The sequence below is a fragment of the Nannobrachium achirus genome, assembly GCF_963921795.1.
Source record: "Nannobrachium achirus genome assembly, chromosome: 17".
Lineage (NCBI taxonomy): Eukaryota > Metazoa > Chordata > Actinopteri > Myctophiformes > Myctophidae > Nannobrachium > Nannobrachium achirus.
In genome coordinates, this window is record NC_137824.1 from 57694163 (window position 1) to 57720710 (window position 26548).

Sequence of the window (26548 nt, forward strand, 5' to 3'; positions counted from 1 at the left end):
TGGTCAGGGTGTGAGGCTTTAGCATGCTGAGCCACTATTGGCCAGATTAGAATATTATCTTCGCTACCTTGCGTCTATATATAAATAATTAGGAATGCACAATTCTGTAGCGCCCTGAAGAAGCTGTGTGTGTTTCTAAATGTGCTCTGCCCAGCACACAAGGCCCCTCCCACCGGTTTCTGACTTCTCCTTCAGTTCCACCCTTCAGTATTCTGTATGCCATACGGTACGTTGTGATGACGCAGGAATATCCCTTCCTTTGATTGGATTCTTGCATGTAAAAAAAGGCACACGTGACGTGAGAAAGGAAGGTAGCGTGGTGGTTGCCAGGCGAGGGCTGGGGATAAGGCGGCCTCGTAAAGTTCCTATCCCCCGAAGACATGTGCTTATTAACCCATTCAGAACGGGTACACTCACTGTATTGTGTATCATTATTTTATGCTTTAACTATTGAAAAACAGCAGATAGACAAGCTCACAGCGTGGCACCGAGTGCCGCGCTGCGAGCTTGTAGATCTGCTATTTTTGAAAAAAAGTCATGAAAATGTGTGCAAATCTTTGAATATATGTATTTTTAAAGTGAAGGTTTGTAACTCAAATTTTGCTCATGGGGGGTCCCTGGAACTAAATATTTTGAGATGGGGGGTCCGTGGCCAAATACATATAATTTTGGGGGTACTTCACATGAGAAAGTATGAGAACCACTGACATAGTAGTCTCTCAAGAACAGACTAACTAAGTGAAAAGGACCTTTTCTTTGACGATGGCTGGCCAGATTGCTGACATAGAAACATAGGTTTTCCAATAAAACCTTAGTAGGATTCAAAAGACACTTATAGAATCGGGTCAAAATTCGAATGTTCGCGATTTTTCAAAAATAGCAGACCTACAAGCTCGCAGCGCGGCACTCGGTGCCGCGCTGTGAGCTTGTAGATCTGCTATTTTTCAATAGTTAAAGCGTAAAATAACAATACACAATACTGAGTAACCGTTCTGAATGGCTTAATTTATCACTGACAGGAGAGGCTGGGCGCAGCCGCCAAACTAGGCTAGGGCAGGATGATGCTGATGCTGCTGCTAGTCAAGGACAAACCACTCTTTAGTGTCTTGCCGTATTATTAGTCCTTTTCCCCCTCTCTCTCTTCTGCAGAGTGGGCAGTCCACTCCCCTTTTGTATTTTGTCTTTATTGGAATGGAACAACAAAGGAAAGGTGAAAGGGACACCGTGCCAGGCACGTGCACACAATAGACATCAAAGGGGGCTTGAGCCCCTGCCCTTTTATCCGGTCTGTAAAGTGTGCCCTCTCCAGACCATGAATGAATGCAGTTTTTTTTTACTATGGTGAAAGAAATGCAAATTCCTAGGGCTGTCACGATTACATGACGATTAATTGTCACTCAAATAATTGCGATTAACGATTTAATTGTGTTTTTGTCGTTGACAATTACATTTATGTTTGGCTTGTAGGCTTTGACGTTGCACATGGCAGATAGGACACATAACCTAAACATACAAAGAAATTAAGGACATATTTGACAACTTTACACACAAAAAGAACATTGATAGTAGAAATAGCCGATCTACATGCTCACAACGCGTCGCGATGCGTTGTGAGCTTGTAGATCTGCTATTTCCACTATTGTTTAAATGTTTGAACATATATAAATATTTTTTCAACATGTAAACGATTATGACGATTATCACAAAATAATTGCGGTTATGTCAAATAATTGTGATTAGACGATTATGTAATAACTGTGACAGCCCTACAAATGTCCTCTTTCCATGCCATACCTGAAGGCAGCATTCAAGAGAATTGCCTTGTCCAAACTCTCCTGAACTTGAATGCAGCATCTTATGTTGAAAGACTCTTTGTGTAGAAATCCATACCTTACTCCACATCTCCAGTATTGACTTGATTATGCTTAGTTCAGTGTAGTATCAAGCACCGGAAATAGCCGACCTCCAAGCAACGCGTTGGGAGCTTGGAGGTCTGCTATTTTCGAAATTTCCACCAAAAGGCCCTTTTAGGCCCCTGCCTCTCTAACATTCTCTGCACGTCCCTGCACCGTGCTGTGGAGGTGCGGAGAGAAGCCTTTGGCATCCTGCCAGAGGCTTCTCTCCAGTGTTACAGTACAGTAGGTTACAGTACAGGTCATCGAGGTGTTCACCTGGGGGTTGGTAGACCTCCATGTCATCATCCTGTCTATGGATGGGATAATCCTTATTATTATCGTTGCTATCGTTTCTTTCAGCACATTTCCCAAAACATTGGGTTGAGACCCATTTGTGGGTGGCAGGCAGATTTTTATGCGTCCCTCTGTTTTTTTGTTTCCTATATCTCGTTTTTTTTTATTATTATTTGAAATATTTTCAAAAAACATTCATAAAAAAGCTATATTTTTCATCATGAATTAAAAACAAAATTCTATGATTTTTTTATGTCAGTAGTTTCATGAAGAAATCAACAAAAAGAATCAAAGAAATACCATGAATTAGATTATTTTTTAAGAAGTAGTAAAAATAGCCGATCTGCAAGCACACACACCATGGCACGTTGTGTGCTTGTACTTGTAGATCTGCTGTTTTCAATAGTTTGGGTTCGCAGGGATACATACAATGTCTCTTTTGGGTCACACGTGAATAGGTTTAGGACAGGGGTCTTCAACCTTTTCAGGCCAAGGACCCCTTAGTCAAGAAAGAGATGAAGCAGGGACCCCCACAACCCATAGATACCATATAGTTTCATCATTTGATAGCATAATAATGTATTGTGCTGTGGAGGTGCGGAGAGACTCCTGCAGTGTTACAGTACAGGTCATCAAGGTGTTCACCTGGGGGTTGGTAGACCTCCATGTCATCATCCTGTCTATGGATGGGATAATCCTTATTATTATCGTTGCTATCGTTTCTTTCAGCACATTTCCCAAAACACTGGGTCGAGACCCATTTGTGGGTCGCAGACAGATTTTTATGCGTCCCTCTGTTTTTTGTTTCCTAGTTTTTTGGAGCTGTGTGGAGCTCCCTATACGTGGCCGTGTGTGTGGGTATGTCTGTCTCCGTGTCTGTAGCCTGCAGTAACCTTTTCTGACCACACATGTTAAGGGAGGGGCGCTGTTGCACACACACACACACACACACACACACACACACACACACACACACACACACACACTTATAATAATAATTATTATTTGAAATATTTTCAAAAAACATTCATAAAAAAGCTATATTTTTCATGAATTAAAAACAAAATTCTATGATTTTTTTTATGTCAGTAGTTTCATGAAGAAATCAAAGAAATGAATCAAAGAAATTCCATGAATTAGATTATTTTTTAAGAAGTAGTAAAAATAGCCGATCTGCAAGCACACACCATGGCACGTTGTGTGCTTGTACTTGTAGATCTGCTGTTTTCAATAGTTTGGGTTCACGGGGATACATACAATGTCTCTTTTGGGTCACAAGTGAATAGGTTTAGGAACCATTGCATGCCTCTCACCTTGTGGCCTCCTCTTTAGCCTCTATTGGCTTCTCTGGATCAGATAAATACCACAGGTGTATCCCCTCTCCTTCTCTCTATCGCTCCTGCACTGTAAATAAACCTTGAGCCATTAGTCTGTCTGTCTGGTAGTCTGTGTGATCTGATTATGTGTTCGTGAGCCCCTATCAGAGGTAGCTTTGTTTGCGACAGATAGCAGAGGCAGCCGATTAAATACAAATAAGAGCAGTAATGAGGTTTTGGACCATGCAGACAGACAAAAGGTCATGGGCAAAAATAGGTTGACAGTTAGATAAACAGGTAGACAGACACAACATGATTGTATTGTATATTTGTTTTTTTGCTATACTAAATGTTGAAATATAACAAGCGTTTGTGTAGTGTTCTGTCTTTATCTTGTGAGCTTTAGATCCTGTTGTGGCTACTGTGCAGCAAGGTCAAGATCTGTTAAAGTAAACTACCCTGTCCTATATTGTTCTCCTAAGAAATGTTAAGACTTCTCCAACGCTTGCAAGAGTGGTAGACATTGCTATTGCTAGTATGTGTAGATGAAACAGAAATATAGATAGAATGATGAACATAACGAGCTGAAACATGTCGAGCTTTGCACAATCTTTGGATTTATTTGGGTAAAAGTAAAAGCTTTGCTGGATTTCTTTGATGTTCACCTCAGCTGGTGTCAGGGTTAAGACAGCGAGAGTCCAACTGATTAAGAACTTTCAGTTGCCAAACCAAATGAAGTTCGGAGAGGCCTCAGAACTCATCATAATAGAGCCACACATAATATCTCAATGAATCTGCCTAGCAACACCACAGCATGTCTCAAGCCAGTGAAGCTAAGCAGAGTACATTAGTCAACATCCAGCGCTGGAACCGGTGCTGGATGTCCCTCTTAAATTGCTGTGAAAATTCTGTCAGAAATGTACGTAGTTTCTGCCATTTCCCTTCCCTTTCCAGGTTGTGTTTATGCTTTGCCACTGATTGAGGCATTACAGAGGTGTTTTTACCTTTTTTTTTTGCTTGGCTTGTGAGACTAGTGCCTCCCAACCTCCTCAGCCAATGTCTCTTCCAGCGGCGTCACTTCAGAAAAAGCTAAGGTATGGCAACATGACTGGTGTCTTGCACGCGCGCCCTCCATACCTTAGCAACAGGCACGATTACAGTACATTTTATTATTTCCCCCGGTAGCCAAGGTATGGCAGCTGCCATAGCTTGCCATACCCAATTGACGCCTCTGGTCTCTTCAAAACTAACACTGCTGCTGGTCAAGTTCTGACCAATAGCTGAACTTTCCTCAGCTACAGGCTGCTAGTCTGAACATGTTGAAGGTGCAAGAACAGCCATGTGCAGCTTTCCGAACTTTAATTCGGGGTAATGCTTTCAGAAGTTGCGAATGACGTCATTTTGTAGTTGAACCGGACCTTTTCCGACGAAAAGTTCGCTTTCGGAGAGAGTATGGATTGGCCTTCGGTCACTGCTGAAGTTCTGAAAGATGTCATGTTGTAGTTAATGACTACCCAGCCCAACAAACAATAGATGGCGGTTGGAAGTATGTCGTGAGCTTTAGTCTCGACCACATCTGCTCCTTGACCCTTGACCCCTAGCATGTAGCTAAGTTATTAGTCTACTATTTAGCTTGTATGGGAGAGGCAGTGACAGATATTGCACAAACTAATTCTTGGACGAGCTTTAACCACTTAAACCCTCTATTATTAGTTAAAGGAGCTGTCAACTTTTTCTTGAAAAACTAATGCTAAAATAAAAATAATGTTTCTGAAAATATTTTATAAAAAATATGCTTCATATATGAGTTTGTTATAAAAATGTCCACAAAAAATGTAAAAAAAAAAATCATTTTGGCCTTTGTCAGCCTGACACTTTGTTTACATCCTAGACCTAGTCTATTCTTTTATATGGATTGATAGGATGTAAACAGTCTGACAAAGGCCAAAATGATTATTTCATCATTATTTTACACTTTTTGTGGAAATGTTTTGAACAGAAACACATATATGAAGCATATTTTTTTTATAAAATATTTTCGAAACATTATTTTTATTTTAGCATCCGTTTTTCAAGAAAAAGTTGACCATAGCTCCTTTAAATGCATCTGAGTTGCAACTCTGGCCTCTTTTTTCAGTATTCTCCAAATGTCCGCGGCAAGATTTGCTGATCTACAAGCTCACAACGCGTCGTAAGTAACATGTTGTGAGCTTGTAGATCTGCTATTTTTGGCTTGTATTCCCCTCAGAATATGGACGCCGGGATCAAGTAGTATATTTAACACCTGACCATGATTTTGCATGTGTGTGTTTGTGCGTGCACGTGCGATAGAGATGCGCGGATAGCGGTTTTAGCCGCGGTGGACCGCGGTGATCCGCGGTGCAGTCAAATATAATTATTAATTAATTTCGGATATCCGCGGATGAAATAATGCAGGAAATTAATTATGGCCAAATATATCTATCAACAAAAAGCTAAATCTAGGTATGCTTGTGTCTGTGTTAGTGTGTGTTATTTTGTATAATTTGTAAAGTAACCATCATTTTTCATGAGGCAATGTGCAGTCCACGATAAAACTAAACAGCTGTGTCCACTTAAAGGCAACGGCATCACGGCATGCATCGTCGCACATTACCTCTGGTCGCTGCGCTAAAAAGTGAATCTCTCAGCTCCATAGTCCATATTGTAAAGTACAGTAGGTAAGTTAAACTTCCCACTAAGTTGTGCTTGTTCCTCTCTCTTTCGCTCTCTCCCTCGCTCTCTCTCTCTCGTGTGTCTGACTCTGTCTGTCTGTCTGCCTGCATGTCTGTCTGCATCGACGCAGCACCGACTCAAAAAAAAAAGAGAGAAAAAAGACGAACGGAGACATTCCGTAGGCTAGATCAATGCATTTCTGTGATCGCACAACTAAGAAAACTAACAGGGAATAGCCTACCAGAAAATAATATTAGCCTAATAATAAGGGTAATAATAATAATAATACTTTTGAAGTTGCGGATGAGGATGGATGCGGATTTATAAATTGGATTAATGCGGTTGGATAATGGGCGGATAATTAATTTGCGCGGATGGATTCGGATGACTTCAAAAGCCTATCCGCGCATCACTAACGTGCGAGTACAATTACAAAAATTAGGCAATCTTTAGACCGTTGGCGATTTAAAATGTTGTCCACAAATGATACATGGTAAATAGTCAGGCAGAGTGCAAAGAAAACAATTACTCCTGAGTGCTAGAAAAAGTAACCAGGACACCAGGTAAACATGAAGCCTAACATGTAGACAATGTGTTATTTAAAGAAGTAACACTTCCAGTTGGAACAGGAGCCACCAGCGTGTTGTCGGTGGACATGGAAAGATCCTGCATTTTGCATGTATATTTTGGAAATCACTGGTAACTTAATACTTTTTGTACTGCGTGCACACACACTAGAGATGGGATTTATGGTTCTTTGAAGTGAGCCCGATCTCGGGGATCCGTTCCTTTCAAATAGCTGTTCAAAAGACTGGCTCATTTTAGTTACTTTGTAGATTTTGATTTTGATTATGAATTTATGATTACAAATTAGGCTACTCAAACCCGATATACATTTTTGCCATATATACATTTCTGCCATTTGAAAATAGTCGATCTATAAGCTCACAATGCGTCGCGTTGCGACGCATTGTGAGCTTGTAGATCGGCTATTTTCTAATGATCTTTCTACATTTTATTTATTGGAAAACTTGTGAAATCGGACATTCTGTATAATCAGTACTTTCTACTATTGGTACTTTAAGTACATTTTGATACCAATACTTGTGTAGCCTACTTTACATTTTGAATTTCTGAACTTCTACTTGACTTTTGTGGCAGAGTATTTCAACATTGCAGTATCGATACTTTTACTTACTGTAAGTAAAGAATTTGAGTACTTTTTTTCCACCACTGTTCATTTACAAAAGGAACGGCTCCCTACTGCGAACCGGATCCCATCGTTCATTTCAAAGAGACTCGATTCGTTCGCGAACGTCCCACCTCTAGCGCACACACACACACACACACACACACACACACACACACACACACACACACACACACACACACACACACACACACACACACCCACACACACAAACAAAACACATTTTTTTGTGTGAGGTGCACATGTGTGAGCTCATGGCACATGTTTGTACCTTTCCGAATAATGACCCCCTCTCTCACACACAAAAACACTCAAATGCCAGGCGTTAATTCCCTTCCTGTTGGTTTGCTTAGCTAGGAGGTCAAAGTTCACAGGGTGTTGTTTGTTTCTGGGTCAGAGACGTGTGGCCCAGGCCAGTTGACTGTAGAGGGTTTAGCCATCAGCCCAGGCCAGTTGACTGTAGAGGGTTTAGCCATCAGCCCAGGCCAGTTGACTGTAGAGGGTTTAGCCATCAGCCCAGGCCAGTTGACTGTAGAGGGTTTAGCCATCAGCCCAGGCCAGTTGACTGTAGAGGGTTTAGCCATCAGCCCAGGCCAGTTGACTGTAGAGGGTTTAGCCATCAGCCCAGGCCAGTTGACTGTAGAGGGTTTAGCCATCAGCCCAGGCCAGTTGACTGTAGAGGGTTTAGCCATCAGCCCAGGCCAGTTGACTGTAGAGGGTTTAGCCATCAGCCCAGGCCAGTTGACTGTAGAGGGTTTAGCCATCAGCCCAGGCCAGTTGACTGTAGAGGGTTTAGCCATCAGCCCAGGCCAGTTGACTGTAGAGGGTTTAGCCATCAGCCCAGGCCAGTTGACTGTAGAGGGTTTAGCCATCGGCCCAGGCCAGTTGACTGTAGAGGGTTTAGCCATCAGCCCAGGCCAGTTGACTGTAGAGGGTTTAGCCATCGGCCCAGGCCAGTTTAGCCATCGGCCCAGGCCAGTTGAATGTAGAGGGTTTAGCCATCGGCCCAGGCCAGTTGAATGTAGAGGGTTTAGCCATCGGCCCAGGCCAGTTGACTGTAGAGGGTTTAGCCATCGGCCCAGGCCAGTTGAATGTAGAGGGTTCAGCCATCGGCATCAGCAGTTGCCTGTGCGCACATTCATCAACACCCAGAGATTTGCTCATCAAAGTAGGAAGGATTTCCATTTGCTGTCTTCTGAATTAGACTAGTGTTGTTACGATGCTGGATTTCTAACTTTGATACGATATTTTGGAAAAATATCGATATTCGATAACATTTTCGATACCACGCAACCACGACGATTTTTAGTGCAAACATGTTTATTTTAATTGAAAGAGAAATACAGAACTTTTTGAGGTAGATGGTAGTGCACCTTTCACAAGCCTGCCTTTGAGGTTTTCACATTCTAAGTACACATAAGGCTGTGCAATCTGTATTTTCATAGTAACTAGCCTATTACACAGTATGTTGTATGCGTGTCTCAATCAACAAGAGAGGTAGAAACTGAGTATCGATATTATTGATTCTATGGAAAAGTCATATTGAAAATCGATACTATATTCAAAATTTGATAAATCGATATTTTTGACAAGACTAAATTTGACTTTATCATGCTTTACCATTTTGCTGCCTCACCACCATATCCCCTTTTAAAAAGAAGTAAAGTCAAAATTGTGCAGGACTACAGATTTGGACAGACACGGATGACAGTGGGCTGAGCTCATATCAGAGCATCTTTTACATTTTGAGACAGAGTTGGAACGTTTGTTTGATCTCAGTCCAAGAGGGTAACGTATGTCCAGAGACGGCGGTCTTAATTGGAAGGTTCCCGGATTGATCAATGACTCCTTGGTGTCAAATTGTCCTTCAGTAAGACACTTAACCCATTTAGGCCTAGAATTATTGACTGCTTTAAAGGGATCCCTGGCTAATACGACAAATATGTCTTAATACATTACAATTGTCCTCTATAACTACAATGTAAAATTAAAAACACCTTAAATATTTTATTTCTTCTAGAAATAGCTAATCTTTCACTCAATAGGGGAAATACCTGTCGCAAGTTGATGATGTCATAAATGTCACGTGTGATCTATCCCTATGGAATTTATGGCATGCATGTGCAAAAAACACATTTGAAATATTGATTTGATGCTCATATTAACCATAAGAAGTATTACGTTATATCAGCCAGGGATCCCTTTAACTGCTGAAAAATAGCAGATATACAGCTTTTAGATCTGCTTTTTTTGAAAAAGTCGTGAAAATGTGTGCAAATCTTTGAATACATTTATTTTTTGTAGCGTTTGTAACTCCGATTTTGCTTCTGGGTGGTCCTTGGAACTATAATATTTTGAGATATGAATATTTTTTTACAGGGGTCTTTCACATGAAAAGGTTTGAGAACCACTGACATAGTAGTCTCTCAAGAACAGACTAACTGAGCTCCAGTTCAAGTGAAAAGGACCTTTTCTTTGACGATGGCTGGCCAGATTGTGAGCTTGTAGATCTGCTATTTTTCACTGGTTAAAGCGTTCAATAATTCTAGGCCTAAATGGGTTTTAAACCCTAGCCTTGTCCAATGAGCAGCTTAGTGCCTTGCTGGGTACCCCTGTCGTCTGTGTGTGTGAATGTGAATGAGTGTCATTATTGATTAACTCATCTAGTGCCTTTCGCGTGATGTCACGCAATAAGTACTAGAGTACGTATAGTGCCGAATGCGCGATGTCGCGCGAAAAGTAATATATTACTGTAACGGCGAGTAAAAATACCTAGTACAATGGCCGACGCTCCGGAGACGAAATCCGCGCTGATTTGTCATCATCACGGCTCCACGAGCACACAATAGTCATCCCATAACATTGAGGTGGACGGCCGATCTCATCTTTAATGTCCATTATCTCAAAACAACACTTTAGAAGCGAAGATGGAGGCAGATGCTCGCTTATAAAACACATGTATAAACGCTCCTATGCAATCCAGCATGGCACCACGTAAACAATGATCGGTTCCGTCGCAGGATCCGATGACGTCAGACCGGAAGTACTTCCGGTCTAGACTTCTGGCCTTCAAAATAAGACAATGGCCGTTAATGGGGCCGGGAGGGGGCACTCTGGACCCCCTAATCCGTTAATGTCCTGGGCTCTGGATGAGTTAACTGCCTTACTTGGTTAAATTAAACAATTAAGCAATTACTTCATTCAACATTCCGCACAGTTCATTATCACAAACAATGGCTACGATATCTGCAGCAAGTTATGTGTCTATGTCAAACTTTTTTGGTCTCAGGGCACCCCATAAATACTTGTTTTAATCCGAGGCACCCCTACATTATAATTTTCACTCCCAGGCTAGCACCTTATATTTATAGCATATCGTCGTTGTCGGGTGGAAACCTTGTATGTCCAAAACCGTTTGTTTTGTATTATCTATAAAATGAACTAAACTAGTGAAAACAGCCGATCTACAAGCACATAACCGCGCCTCACATCGCGAGGCGTTGTGTGCTTGTAAATCGGCTGTTTTCACTAGTTTTGTGCGATGGTCTTGTATGATGAAGCAGGGCAAAAGACATTTGAAACTTGGAGATACGAGGGTTCTGCCTGACAGTGACGATATTTTAGTGATTATGTTGCGAGGAAAACGTTGAGATAGTAGCCATTTTGGTTAGAACTGACTGAAAAATTTTTTTTACTTATATATTTTTTCAAGTGTTCAAATAAATGAACTGCCGTCACGGCACCCCAGGGTGCCCCGTCACCCACTTTGAAAACCCCTGGTCTATGTCACAGTCACGCATTAACACAAAAGGGTGTGTCTGTGCGTCTTGTTTACATGCGATGCAGAGCGTCACGTTACCCATGTACCGTAGCATGCATGGTTAACGTATAACCACGCTGCACCCACAACTGAACTGACACTGCCCTGGGTGGGTGAGCAGGCCTGGTGGAGAACATTAATCATTTAATTCCTACAGTATGTGTTTAGGGATGTTATTCACTATCTGTTTATGACTGATTAGCCATAAAATGACTAATATACTACATATTGTCTGCTCGGGCCATGTGAGTCCTAAACCCATTTAGACCGGATACGCATTATTGCGTATTATTATTTCATGCTTTAACTATTGAAAAATAGCAGATATACAAGCTCACAGCGCGGCACCGAGTGCCACGCTGCGAGCTTGTAGATCTGCTATTTTTGAAAAATCTCAAACATTTGAATTTTGACTCGATTTTGACCCGATTCTATAAGTGTCTTCTAAATCCTACTAAGGTTTTTTTTTTTTTTTTTAAACGCATGTTTCTACGTCAGTGGTGCTCAAACTCTTTCACGTCAAGGACCCCTAGAATTATACGTATTTGGCCGCCGACCCCCGTCTCAAAATATGTTGTTTCGGGGACCCCCCAGAAGCAAATATTTTAGTTACTTTAAATGTTCACTTTAAAAATGAGATATTAAAAGATTTGCACAAATTTTAAAGATTTTTCAAAAATAGCAGATCTACAAGCTCGCAGCGTGGCACCGTATATCTGCTATTTTTCAATAGTTAAAAAATTCAATAATTCTAGGCGTAAATGAGTTTCAAAAGAATGTGATTCTTTGCACACAGGAACTCTTCAGTGTGCAACACATACAGAATAAGAGCAGATGTACAGGTGTCTGCTATCGCTCATGGAAATCTAGTCTGATTTGTGATGCATCTGGATGGACACACATGGTGCTTGTTCTGCATCCGGATGGACACACACGGTGCTTGTTCTGCACATTTGCAACGCATTGAGGGCAAAGCGGACCTTACTAGAAAGAACAAGAAGGAAAACATCGAAACCTAGGGCTGTCACAATTATTACATAATCGTCTAATCGCTATTATTTGAGGTAATCGCAATTATTTTGGCATAATCGTCATAATCGTTTCCATGCTGAGAAATGTTAATATAGTTACAAACACTTTCAAAAAGTAGCGGAAATAGCAGATCTGTCGCAATGCGACACGTTGTGAGCTTGTAGATCGGCTAGGTTATGTTTGAAGTATAAAATGATACGTCTGTAATTTCTTTGTATATTTAAGTTATGTTTCTTGAATGCCATGTGCAACTTCAAAGCCTAAAAGCCAAACAGAAATATAATTGTCAACGACAAACACACAATTAAATCGTTAATCGCAATAATTATTTGAGTGACTTATTAATCGTCATGTAAAATGTCATAATCGTGACAGCCCTAATCAAAACCATAACAATGAAATGGTCTTCAACATTCTAGATCTCTCTGTCTGCTCCCCTCACTCTTATTTCAGTCTTCTCTTTTTATCTGCCAATGACTAATTTCTCTCCTCCCTGCTTCCTTTCCTTTTCCATCTCCTTGTTTCTCAGTCTCTCTCGAACAGTGCTTCTCATTGTCTAGCAGAAGGTTGTCGCGCATGATATGTGGGATTACGGCACCGCCTAGACGGACCCAAACACACAGCCATTCTAAAACGTTCTGTTTAGCGGGCAAATCCGCTGATTCTAAGACATTTCTAGGGGTCAGTTTTCATCCAGAGAAGGGCAGCGTTTGAGGGAAAAAAGTATTTAGGGCTGTGTTGCATTGGCAGAATCTTTTTAAAATAGCACATTAAATCGTCACTGTCGGGCAGAAACCTCGTTTCTCCAAGTTTCAAATTTGTAACTTTTTTTGCGAAGCCGTCGCACAAAAGTAGTGAAAACAGAAGATCTACTGTTCGGTTGTTTTCACTAGTTTAAATCATTTTTTAAATTATAAATACAAAACCAACGGTTTTGGACATACAAGGTTTCCACCCGACAACGGCGAAATGCAAATATTTGCAAATACAAATCATTAGACTAGTTCAAGTTCATAGATGAGTTTCTTGACAGGGTAATTACCTTTACAAGCTCACACTCGGCCGCATCCATGACGCGTTGTTGGGGGTTTGTAGGTCAGCTATTTTATTTAACACCCTCGTACAATGAAGTATTAATCGGGCTCAAAGCGATCTCGTCTCGCCATGAATCCTTGGTCTGACTCTAAACCAGGCTTTGCCTTTTGGGAAAAAAAGTGCATTGTCTTGTGATTTTGGAATTGCAAGTCAAGGTTGGGCTTTGGATTTCTTTTGTTGTTGCAGAATTTGAGTTCCAATATCAGGATTTGCCTTTCAAATAGGCTTATAAACAAGCCTTTCCTTGACCTTAAACGGCTCATATGGGTTTGGCAGGGTTTTGTCTTAAAGGCTACGCAACCCTTGTGAGAAAACATCGGTCATTTGAAAATACCTTTACAATGAGCCTAGCAAGTAAAGTTTTATTTGAATTTAGTCAGAGGATGACCTCTGCCAACAGATCCAAAATACAGTCGTGGGAATCTACCCTTTACTGTTATTCTGAAAGACTCCTTGGTGGGATCCCAAGGTCTGTAATCCTTAACAGATGCTTTTATTAGTGATTCACAACAGGGCTGCAACTAACGATTATTTTCATAATCTGTTAATTTGACGATTATTTAAACGATTAATCGATGAATCGAATTATGGCACTTATTTAGTTAGCTATTACTTTATACATTAGATTTGAGGTTCTTTTAGACATGTTTTAACTAACAAAAAATAATAGTATATTACATTTTGCTCAGTTGCCGATTAGGCTGCTACTAAAAGACCAAAAAAATAACTACCTTTTTCTGACTGCATACTGATTAAAGAATAGCTACACATTTGTCAGGCTAAAGGGTAACAGTATTCTTTTCAAATAGGTAATTAAAAAATTAATATTCAAGTCATATTCTTTGTTCTTGACCCTATATTCCTGCACAGCATTATTAAAATTCCATCGATTAGTTGCCGATTCCATTACGATTACTAAATTAGTTGGCAACCCAATTGAATAATCGATTCGATTACGATTAATCGATTCATCGTTGCAGTCCTAATTCACAATACAAGTAAGGATAATTTTATCACATTATATCTGCCTGGTTGTCTTCTTGAGCAATGAGAAAGTCGTCTGGATTTGGACATAATAATATCCTCACTTCACTGAAGAATTAATCCTGTCCCTAAAAGGCCTTATACTGATAATATACTGAGCTTCCCTTGAGTTCACAGATGAGGATTAATGCATTAGTCCTTAAATGGGTGAGAATTGTGTGTGTGTGTGTGTGTGTGTGTGTGTGTGTGTGTGTGTGTGTGTGTGTGTGTGTGTGTGTGTGTGTGTGTGTGTGTGTGTGTGTGTGTGTGTGTGTGTGTGTGTGTGTGTGTGTGTGTGTGTGTGGGGAGTTTCCCTTATCTGTCAGCATTACTAGTTTAGTTTTGCTTCAGTTCAGTATTGTCTTCAGTGAGAATTAGGGCTGTCACGATTATGACATTTTACGTGACGATTAATTGTCTCTCAAATAATTGCGATTAACAATTTAATTGTGTTTTTGTCGTTGACAATTACATTTCTGTTTGGCTTTTAGGCTTTGAAGTTGCACATGGCAGATGTGACATATAACCTAAATATTCAAAGAAATTACTTAAATATTTGACAACTTTATACTTGAAAAGAACATTGAGACGTGTTGTGAGCTTGTAGATCGGCTATTTCCACTATTTTTGAAAATGTTTGGAAATATGATCATTTTTCAACGTGTAAACGATTATGACAAAATAATTCTGATTATGTCAAATAATTGCGATTAGACGATTATTATGTAATAATTGTGACAGCCCTAGTGAGAAAGTATACTTGCACGGTGCACATACAGATGCACCCATTACATCTATGCCTTGGTTCAGCTTCTTCTCATATAGTAATACATATGAATCATACGATCATAAAAGAAAGATTATAGAAATACCAAAAAAATAAATAGGTAATCTTAGAGAGTAATGTGCAATTGCCTCTGTATTGTAAATAATAATAATAATAATAATAACTTTATTTATATAGCACCTTTCTAGACATAAGCCACAAAGTGCTGCACAACAAATGACAGGATAATAAAAACAGAACATTTCCAAAGAAAAACAAAGGAAAACAAGATGATCTATCATAATTACAACACTAAAATAACCATGCATTCAAGAAAAAGAATTAAAAACAACATAGGCAAAAAGGCAATGAAAAGCCTGCCTGGCTGCATTTATAATGTTATACAGTAGATGCTAAATAAAACAGTTCCATAACTACAGTCTCTTCATTTGGTGGCACTCCACCAGCAAGGTGGCATTGATGCTGGTTACCAGGGTTCCCACGGTCATGAAATTCCTGGAAATATTTTGAAATTATAACAATATTCTTCCAGTACTGGAAAAGTTTTGGAATTGATCAAGGGTCCTGGAAGGTCCTGGAAAAAATAGCTATGCATTGTCTTTGGTTATTGATGTTGTTAATACCTCTGAAATGACAAATTAAACATGGGACAAATTGTCAAATATTATAGGCAGAAATTGTGAAAATAGCCGATCTACATGCTCACAACGCCTCGTGTGTTATACAAAATTCCTCAAGTCTTAGTGCTCGTCAGGATGGGGGTCCCCAGTTAAAACATGATTATTTCGGGGGTCAAGGCCTGAAAAGGTTGAGAACCACTGGCATACACTACCTGTCTTTAGGCATTGCACATAGGATTAAGCGACCTGTTATTGAGCTGAATTATTGTTTTATAGTCCTGGAAATTGGGTTAAATATTGTGGAAAAGTTTTGGAAAAGTTTTGGAAATTAATATATCAGGGAGGGACGTAGACAATCTGCTTCACTGTATCGTTGGTACTGAGTGCTTAATTAGCAGCTAGCTGGACAACATAACAAAACAGCCTCTTGACTCCTGATTGGGAGTTAGAAAGCACCCTTTGTTAGAAGAAAACACTAGAGTGTGAGAGTGAGAGAGAGAGAGAGGGATGAAATAGAGTTTCCAGTCTTTTGAACGGTTCTTTGAAATGCACAATGGGATCCGGTTCGCAGTATATGGAGCAGTTCCTTTCTAATGAACAGTGGTGTAAAAAAGTACTCAAATTCTTTTCTAAAAGTATCAATACTGCAACGTGGAAAAATACTCTACCACAAGTTGAAGTTCGGAATTAGAATGTACTTGAGTAAAAGTACAAGTGTATTGGTTTCAAAATGTACCTAAAGTACCAATAAGTAGAAAGTACTCGTTATGCAGAATGCCCCATTTCACAGGTTTTCCAATGAATAAAATGTAGAAAAAACATTTGAGAATAGCAGATCTACAAGCTCACAATGCGTCACAATGCTATTCTCAAATGGCAGGAATGTAATATGTCCAAAAGAAATGTGTGTATATATATATATATATATATATATGGTTGAAGTGATTTGTAATTACAGTATAATCAAAATCGACAAAGTAACTAAAATGAGACCGTCTTTTGAACGGCTCTTTGAAATGAACGGATCCCAGAGATCCGGCTCACTTCAAAGAGCCATAAATCCCATCTCTAGGATGAAATAATATGGAGGCAGGCAAACAGAGACATAAAAGGAGAGATGGATGGAAAATGGAAAGATTCTGTACTTTTTTTCCCCGGTCCTCAAAAGCCCTCGGCCGGTCTGTCTCTCCTCTCTTGACAAGTTGACATGGAGGTGATGCAGACAGACTCTGCAGAACTAGGTCGGGTGACTTACGTAAGTAAGGCATGCAAGAATGATGAACCAGCGGCAGGAAGGAAGAGAAGAGGCTCAAAAAGAACGGAAGAACAGAGTAGAGTAGAGTAGAGTCACACACTAATTATTAACATCTAGACTACTGATACTAGTGGTGCAATGGAAGGGCAGCGGTAAATATACTCTGTACATACACTGTCCAAGCACTGAAAAACACACAAGCAGATCCACATGCATGTGCACAAAAAGTCTGGGAGGGAAACAAATTGACTTTGAGATTGAGATTGCCGTTTGCATCTATTTGCATCAGTGGTATACAAATACATGAATGGAAAAATGCACATCTTGCTAGGGCTGTCACGATTATGACATTTTACATGACGATTAATTGTCACTCAAATAATTGCGATTAACGATTTAATTGTGTTTTTTGTCATTGACAATTACATTTACTTAAGACTTTGAAGTTGCACATGGCAGATATGACACATAACCTAAATATACAAAGAATTTACTGACATATTTGACAACTTTATACTTAAAAAAAGAACATTGATAGTGGAAATAGCCGATCGCGGCGCGTTTTGAGCTTGTAGATCTGCTATTTCCACTATTTCTTTACTTAAAAAAAATAAGATTTTTCAACATGGAAACGATTATGAGATTATGAAAAATAATAATTGCGATTAGACGATTATGTAATAATTGTGACAGCCCTACGTCTTGCCGCTTCGTAAACGTTCTTCGCAACGTTCCTTCAATTAAAAGGAAAGAGGACGTTGCAGAGAAGCAAGGGTAAAACTGAATCAGAGAGATGTTTTAGTGACGTTTTTTTAAAAAGGTCCATTTCCATGGTGATGATAAATTATAAACCAACCTTGTGCTTGAGGAGGCAGAGCTCCGGTCCAGAGGCGAAGAGCACAACAAAGACGTCAAACACTAGCCTGGGGGGGGGGGGGGGGGGGGCTGAAGCAGGGGTCTTCAACGTTTTCAGGCCAAGGACCCCTTAGCTGAGAGAGAGATGAAGCAGGGACCCCCACTATGTATTGTATGAAATTGTGTTGTAGATTTAACATTTTCATAGATTTCTGAGACAGGTTAGACTTGTTTGACAGCAATATATCATCAGTGTAGGTTGTTGGTTTAATGTGTATTTTTAGACACTGAACGACTTGAACCGTTTATACTTAGTCTGCTCTTTGCCAAGAATAGCAGATCTACAAGCTCACAACGCCTCGCTCTGCGAGGCGTTGTGAGCTTGTAGATCGGCTATTCTTGGCTAATGTTCCACACATAATAAGGATACTAGGGTTCAAGTGGTTAAGTTTAGAAAAAATGTAGTTCTTATTACACAAAGATTTGGAGGACCCCCCGTAGTAACTCTGAGGACCCGCTAGAGGTCCCGGGGTCCAGGACCGGGACCCCCTGTTGAAGACCCCTGGGCTAAAGTGTATCGAGTGGACCCGTTCTAGCAATGTCTCCCTCCAGTCCAGGTTGAATCCAATCCACCTCACCATTTATTTGACCGACTACATCAAATTGCTTTTGGCTTGATGATTACAGATTACACATGTTTGAAGTATGTCCACCACCTCTAATCTTTTACTTTTAAAGATGCAGTGCCATGATTCTTTTCTCCCCTAAAACATGATTATCAGGTATTATGATTATACTAGGAGGATGATCTTTTCAAAGAAAGTGTACAGAAAGAGTTAAAATTGTGTTTTTATGTGGCCACACCCAGAAGTTCATTAGGTATGCCTGGTTGTCCTGGGTGGTGACTAGGCGTGGGGCGGTATCGACATTTTGTTATCGCGATTACCGTCTTCCCATTTACCGCCGGTACTGCGGTAATTACCGCACCCCCGTATCTATTAATTAAGGTTCGGCGATAAGCCAAAATATTGCAACCGTCTTCCCAAAAGTCAACAGCCTGACTGCCCGAGTTATACTTCCCCGTACAGCACAGCAGGTTTGGCTTTGAAAGGAGCAGATCTATAAGCTCACAACACGTCGCATCCGCGACGCGTTCTGAGCTTTTAGGTCGGGTTACCATAGTAACGGTAGCTACTTGGGCTTTTAAGACACAGACTGCTGTGTGTGAACAAACCAGAAGAGAGACGGAGACGGGTAATCAGATCGTGTACAGTGATTAACTCACGTCTGAAATCGCAGCGATTGAGTGCTGATATATACAGGTTTTAGTGACAAGACTTGACAGAAAAGGTTATAAAATCGGCGACGGGGCACAACGGGGGAGTCGGCGTGACGGGTGGGAAAAGTAAAAGATAGTTTCATTTTCGCTTTTAGTCCACGCGGTCCGCGCTCCGCCTGTAATCCGTATGAATAAAAAACAAAATGCCACAAGGTACTACTGCCACAACACAAGGTATGTATTAACATACTTGTGTTGTGTGGATTACAGTCAGAGAAAGTTTACGCTTCTCCGTGCTCCCTACACAAGGCTGCTGCTGTGTCTGTGTGTAGACTGTGTCTCCGAGTCGAGTGACGTATGTGGCTTCCAAACCATAGACGTTCCAAACCTGTGGTACGCGGCCCAGAGCAGAGCGGCATGGAGCGCATGCGGTCCTCGCCTCTCCCCCGTTTTAAAACTCGCTTGTTTTCAATAAAAAATAGACTATTTTGACCGCGGTAAGGACCCTGACACCGCGGTAGGCCTCGGTATACCGCGGTACGGCGGTACGGCGGTTACCGCCCCCAACCCTAGTGGTGACCCAGCTGAAGTTAGCCACACCCACAGTGTTGGGTGAATGGTAAAAGGGGAGGGGATGAGTATATGATGTCATTTGATCTGTGCTTTTCGACTGGGCCTTTTGAGGCCCAGTCTTTCATCTTTCAGGAAGTAAACACAAATACACGGGGAAGACAAATCTGCACATTATAACCCCACCCGGTGGCCTATTAGAATAATGTTAACTTCATAGACACATACAAAACAGAAAACGTACAACACTATGGCACCAACTCTTTAATCATTGACTTTCTCTTTCGATCTATAGAAACATATTTTGCCGTAAGGCTCGTGTCTGGAATGGATGACATAAACCGCACTGACAACTGCAGAACACACTGTCTCAAACTGATGCGTGTACGAGCACTCACCGAACGCGGCATACAGATTGAAAGTGACAGTGTGTGGGCACACATAACATGCATAACAAGCACACAGTTTCCTAGCTCACTCTGTCCGTTTAATCATTGCATCAGGCCCTCACCTCCAGCTGACTCCAGGCCAGCCTGAATGGCTTAAGTATCATGTCGAAGGGGGGGATTGGAGAGTAATGGAGGAGGGGGACATCGAGGATAGACGAGGAGGAGGCGAATAACAGTGAGGGCAGAGTGGGAGGCAGGGGAGACGGAGGATAGACGTACTGTACCCAGGGATGTCGCACCAGATTCTGGGCCCTGGGTACAAGATTCACTCACATTTTGTGCGTTAACTATTGAAAAATAGCAGATATACAAGCTCACAGCGCGGCACCGAGTGCCGCGCTGCGAGCTTGTAGGTCTGCTATTTTTTTAAATCGTGAAAATAGGTGCAAGTCTTTGAATATTTCAAATCCGTCTAAGGTTTTTTGAAAAAAAAAAGAAGTTTCTATGTCAGTGGTGCTCAAACCTTTTCATGTGAAGGACCCCCAACATGATATGTATTTGTCCACGGACCCCCATCTCAAAACATTTAGTTCCAAGGACTTAAAGAAATATATATATTCAAAGATTTGCACACACTTTCACGACTTTTCAAAAATAGTAGACCCACAAGCTCGCGCCGCGCTGTGAGCTTGTATATCTGCTATTTTCAATAGCTAAAGTATAACATAATTAAGGCCCCCTCCACTTGGTCCCTAGTAACTCAGTCCCAACCCCCCCCGCTTGTGACACCCCTGACTGAACCAGAGAGCAGTAATGGACTGAAAAATGGCGTGGCCGAGCAGAAGGGAGAGGGAAAGGGGAGAAGTAGAGGGAGGGAGCTTAGAGGAGCAAAGCAGAGACTGGAAGAGATAGAGGGGGAGGTCAAGATGGAGAGGAGAAAGTTAACCCCGGTCCTTTTTGTAGTTCTTGGCAGCGAAGCGAGGAGTCCAGAGAGGCTGGGCTACAGACAGTATAAACCTGGCTCCAGCTCCCCTTTGTACTTATTCTTCTAAAGGGCACACAGTCCTTTTCAAGGGGACTTTAGTTGATTTGTATGCCTAATGGCTACCTGCTGCTTGGCTGTACTGTTGGGTGGGTGTCTTACGTACGGTACAGGTAGCTGTCCAATGCATCCTAGACCGTTTCCTTCCTTTGATTCAAGTTAAATTTTTCATTTTACGTTGGGTTGTTGTGATGCGGTCCGAGATCGCCGTTTAAGCACAGTCGATGAATTTTAATTTGTGATGTCATGTTATGTAGGGCTGTCACAATTATTACATAATCGTCTAATCGCAATTATTTGACATAATCGCAATTATTTTGTGATAATCGTCATAATCGTTTACATGTTGAAAAATGTTTATATATGTTCAAACATTTAAAAAAATAGTGGAAATAGCAGATCTACAAGCTCACATGTCGCGATGCGATGCGTAGTGAGCTTGTAGATCGGCTATTTACACTATCCAATGTTCTTTTTTAAAGTGTAAAGTTGTAAATATGCCCTTCATTTCTTTGTATATTTAGGTTATTTGTCATATCTACCATGTGCAACTTCAAAGCCTAAAGGCCAAACAGAAATTTAATTTTCAACCACAGAAACACAATTAAATCGTTAATCGCAATTATTTGAGTGACAACAATTAATCGTCATGTAAAATGTCATAATCGTGACAGCCCTAACTGTCCAATGCACCCTAGACCGTTTCCTTCATTTTCAAGTACCGGTAAACTTTCATTTCGTGTTGGGTTGAATGAATTTTGATTTGTGATGTCATGTCGTCATTTTATGTGTGATGCTAATTTTTACCTTCCTGTCCCCCCCCCCCCCCCCCCCTCTTTGTCTCCCTCCATTTGGCCAGCGTAGCTTGGTGAAGGATCCTTCTAGAGGGATTAGCAGTCCGTCAATGAGGAATTATAGGCTCATCTTCTGCCACAACCTGAAGCAGCCATAGATGGTTACCCGGTTCACTGGCTAGGGGCGGAGAGGCTAGGACACACTTTCACTGCTACACGGTGAGTATGTGACCATGATGATGTAACACACACACACACACACACACACACACACACACACACACACACACTAGGGATGGGACGATAAACAATATTATTGTGTATTATTGTGATAAAAAACACTCACGATAATCGTATCGTGGAGATTTCATTTATCATGATATTGTCATCTGTCATGCACTGGGTTCAATTCAACTTTTATTTGCTGAGCTGCATATCCTTACAGCTTAAACCCTCTATATTGGTAAAATGTACTTATAATATAGGACTTATAGGTACTTGACACAGTCTCTTTTTTTTTTAACTCTCTCTCAAATGTCTTTGCAGATCTACAAGCTCACAAGCTTGTAGATCTGCTATCTTTGGCAAATGTTCTGCCTCAGGATAATGGATTTTGAGTATCGCTATAATATCGTAAATCGTAAATTTCTTTTGTCACAATAATCGTGATGTGACATTTTCATATCGTCCCGTCCCTACTGTGCATTATGAAACAGACAGGTGCACTCAACAATGGACATGAAACAAAGCATTATTCATTCTCACAACGTACATGCCAATCTCCAAGCTCACAGCAGTTCTTTCTTCACCCCTTAATTAACCCATTAAGACCTGAGGCCGATTCTACGAATGCCTTCTAAATCAGTAGTTCTCACGCTTTCAAGAAGAAAAAAAAAATCTCACAACACTTTCTTTCTTCACCTTAAATGACATTCCCAAATCAGGGTTGAAAGTGGTTAAAGGAAGTGTAAGTGATATTTTATGGTTAAAACAAAGAGCTATTTGTTTAAAGGCTATAATCTGATAGCAGCCATTAATATTTGCTATAGAGTTTCTTGCATGTGTCAATAACAGGGCTCTCCCTGTCTCTATAGCTCTCTCTCTCTCTACCTCAGAAAATATCTTTCTTTCTCCTGAATGGATCGAACTAGAAGTTTGCGGCCTTTCGGGCCGCTCACGTCTAAGCGGGCACTCACAGCTAAATTGCAGTAGTTTTCCAACTGATATGGCCATATATGGAGATCTGTATCTGTCAGTCCTTGCACACTGCCAGAGAAAAATAAGCATATACAGTATTATGTGCTAATGGAGAACTTTGGAAGCCTATTACCGGCGAACAGTATGGACTATGAAAATTGTCACTTGAATATGTTTGTTGCATGGTTCCAGAGAACATGTGTGTACCGATTTTGGTGAGATTTTTGGAGGAAATATGTAGGAAAAGACGCAAAAGGTGTGTTTTGAAGAAAATTCAAAATAGCGGAAAATCTATCCCGATGCAAATGAGCGTGGCCTATGTGGGGACATGTGTCATAATAACCCAAGGAATCCTGGGGGAAATACATTTAGATCTTCCGACCTATGGTCCAAGAGTTATAGGGCAAAATGTAAAGTGGGCTGTTATAGCACCACCATGAGGCCGACTGATGTAATTATTAGTTTCCGAAAAAATACTTGAATGTGATTTTTTTCTTTTTTGCATTTTTGCTCTACAGAGGATTGCGCAATAGGTATTGCGAAATAAGCATACAAATACAAACTGTAAATATGCATTTTGAAAACATGACATTTACTTTATTTACTTTACAAACCCCTCAGGCTTGCTCTGTGTTGGCTTGGTGTTATGCAATCTACTCTTTATGGAGCGAAGCAATGTTACCCATTCAGAACGGGTACACAGTATTGTGTGTCATTATGTTATGCTTTAACTATTGAAAAATAGCAGATATACAAGCTCACAGCAAAAAACCTATGTTTCTATGTCAGCAATCTGGCCAGCCATCGTCAAAGAAAAGGTCCTTTTCACTTAACTGGAGCTCAGTTAGTCTGTTCTTGAGAGACTACTATGTCAGTGGTTCTCAAACCTTTTCATGTGAAGGACCCCCAAAATGATATGTATTTGGCCACGGACCACCATCTCAAAATATCTAGTTCCAGGGACCCCCCCCAAAAGCAAAATTTTAGTTATAAACGTTCGCTTTGAAAATACTTATATTCAAACTAAAGATTTGCACACATTTTCACGACTTTTTCAAAAATAGCAGATCTACAAGCTCGCTATTTGCTATTTTTCACTGGTTAAAGCATTCAACAATTCTAGGCCTAAATAAGTTGAGAAGAAGGAGAACATGGAGAGGACAGACAGAGAGGTTTGTGTGGCAGTTCCACAGCGTGTACACACACTGACACGCGCGCGCAGCTCGCAAAAGGCGATGAAATTAAATTAAAGTCCTTTTCCTAATGTAAGCTGCATTTTTAAGGATGTCATTGCAGGAAAGCCAGAAAGGGTTAAGTAGAAGGTTTAAAACACGCTGTCGCTATTCCTATCATATTCCAGTGGTGGAACAACTATGGATTGCGCAATAGCGAATTGCAAAATAAGCATAAAAAGTTTCCTCTGTTACTGAACACACACTGACACTGTAGCAATGATTTATTATTCAACTACAATTCATTAAAAAAAATAAAAAAACAATATCACTTGCACCTTTAACCCATTTAGGCCTAGAATTATTGAATGCTTTAACCAGTGAAAAATAGAAGATATACAAGCTCACAGCGCGCTGCGAGCTTGTAGATCTGCTTGTAGATCTGCTATTTTTAACTCAAATTTTGCTTCTGGTTGGTCCCTGGAACCAAATATTTTGAAGTGGGGGTCCGTGGCCAAATAAATATCATTTTGGGGGTCCTTCACATGAAAAAGTTAATGTGAAGGACAGACTAACTGAGCTCCAGTTAAGTGAAAAGGACCTTTTCTTTGACGATGGCTGGCCAGATTGCTGACATAGAAACATGGGTTTTTCAAAAAAAACCTTAGGATTCAAAAGACACTTATAGAATCGGGTCAAAATTCAAATTTTCACGATTTAAAAAAAATAGCAGATCTACAAGCTCGCAGCGCGGCACTCGGTGCCGCGCTGTGAGCTTGTATATCTGCTATTTTTCAATAGTTAAAGCATGAAATAATAATACACTATAATGTGTACCCGTTCTAAATGGGTAGGACGGTACTCTTCCCTGGATGTTTTACATGACAGTGTGCAGTAAGTACTGGCTTAGGCTTCCAACTGTGTCCAGTGTGTTGCTCACAAACATGAAAAACCACAAGTACTGCTGACGAGTACATGACTGTCTCTGCCATCCATGTTTCAACAGTTAATTCAGTCCGGCTGCAGTCGGACAAACTCAACCGGTTCGAACTGGTTTTCGCCGCTGTGAAGAAGGTGACACTTTTCACGTGACACGAGCACAGGAGTTTACAGTCCTGTCATACCGCATACCGTCGAGTGTGACTGATTAAAAACAGTAGTTCTCCGTTAGGAGACTCAAAAGGTTATTGAGTCAAAGAGTCTCCTAATGCAGTGGTTCTCAACCTTTTCAGGCCGCGACCCCCAAAATAATCACATTTTAACTGGGGACCCCCCACCCTGACGAGTACTAAGAGTTGAGGAATTACATTTCGTGTAACACGGTTCTATTGTGAAAATAGCAGATCTACATGCTCACAAGTGAGCATGTAGATCGGCTATTTTCACAATTTCAGCCTCTAATATTTGACAATTTGGCCAATGTTTAACTTGTCATTTTAGAGATATTAAAAAGTCCTTCAGTTGTCACTTTTGAAATGTGCAGATACACTCTATCCACTTAAACTTTATGTTGGTTTGTTTACTGTTGAGTGAGAAAACAATGTTGCACATTAAGCCAATCATCTGGGGACCCCCCAAAATAATTTGGGGACCAACCTGGGGGTCCCGACCCACAGGTTGAGAACCACTGTCCTAATGAGTCTCCTATTGACCAATGACCCGGTCATCAAATTATTGGCCCGCTAATGCGACAAAAACAAAAGAATCTCCATGTATTCAAAGGTTCATTGATAGAAAATACGTTTTTTTTTTGTGAATTACTCTGTTAACTCTTATATATTTCTAAATATTATCTTATATAAAAATAAATATGCAGTGTTGAATTAATGTAAAATGGTCTGATCTTAGATATTTGTGATACTTACGGAGTGACGCATACACTCTTAGACTTTGACAAGAGTGTCAAAATAGATCTGCAGGTGGCACTTTTCACACTCCCAGAGTTTAACATCCTAGCATCCTATTCTGGGCGTGTCATCATAATAGGCATACATTCAGAGAACAGGCTCAGTGGCCTTGTGGTCCGCCCTGAGGCTGGAAGGCCGGGGGTTCGATCCCCGGCCTGGTCAGGTAGGATCTCGCACTTTCGAACGACCGTCATTTCGACAAAGGAGCATCGGGAGGGTTAGCGACTCACCCCATGGAGGTTAGGTTTAGGGTAAGGGTTAGAGTTGGGTGTCGAACAGATGACACGTAGTAACAGCGAAAC

General features: G+C 40.8%; 1 protein-coding gene across 4 annotated transcripts in view; it reads left to right on the forward strand.

The window, feature by feature from the left end:
- Positions 1 to 26548, forward strand: part of fam13b (family with sequence similarity 13 member B) — a 126512-nt gene that overhangs the window by 10816 nt on the left and 89148 nt on the right. For 3 of the 4 annotated variants that reach the window (XM_080745996.1, XM_080745999.1, XM_080745998.1), the window contains exon 2: positions 22041 to 22189. The gene's annotated coding sequence lies outside the window, so the exon portion shown is untranslated. Of the gene's footprint in view, positions 1 to 22035; positions 22190 to 26548 lie in introns of all 4 variants that reach the window. The other variant, XM_080745997.1, reaches the window with a different exon arrangement.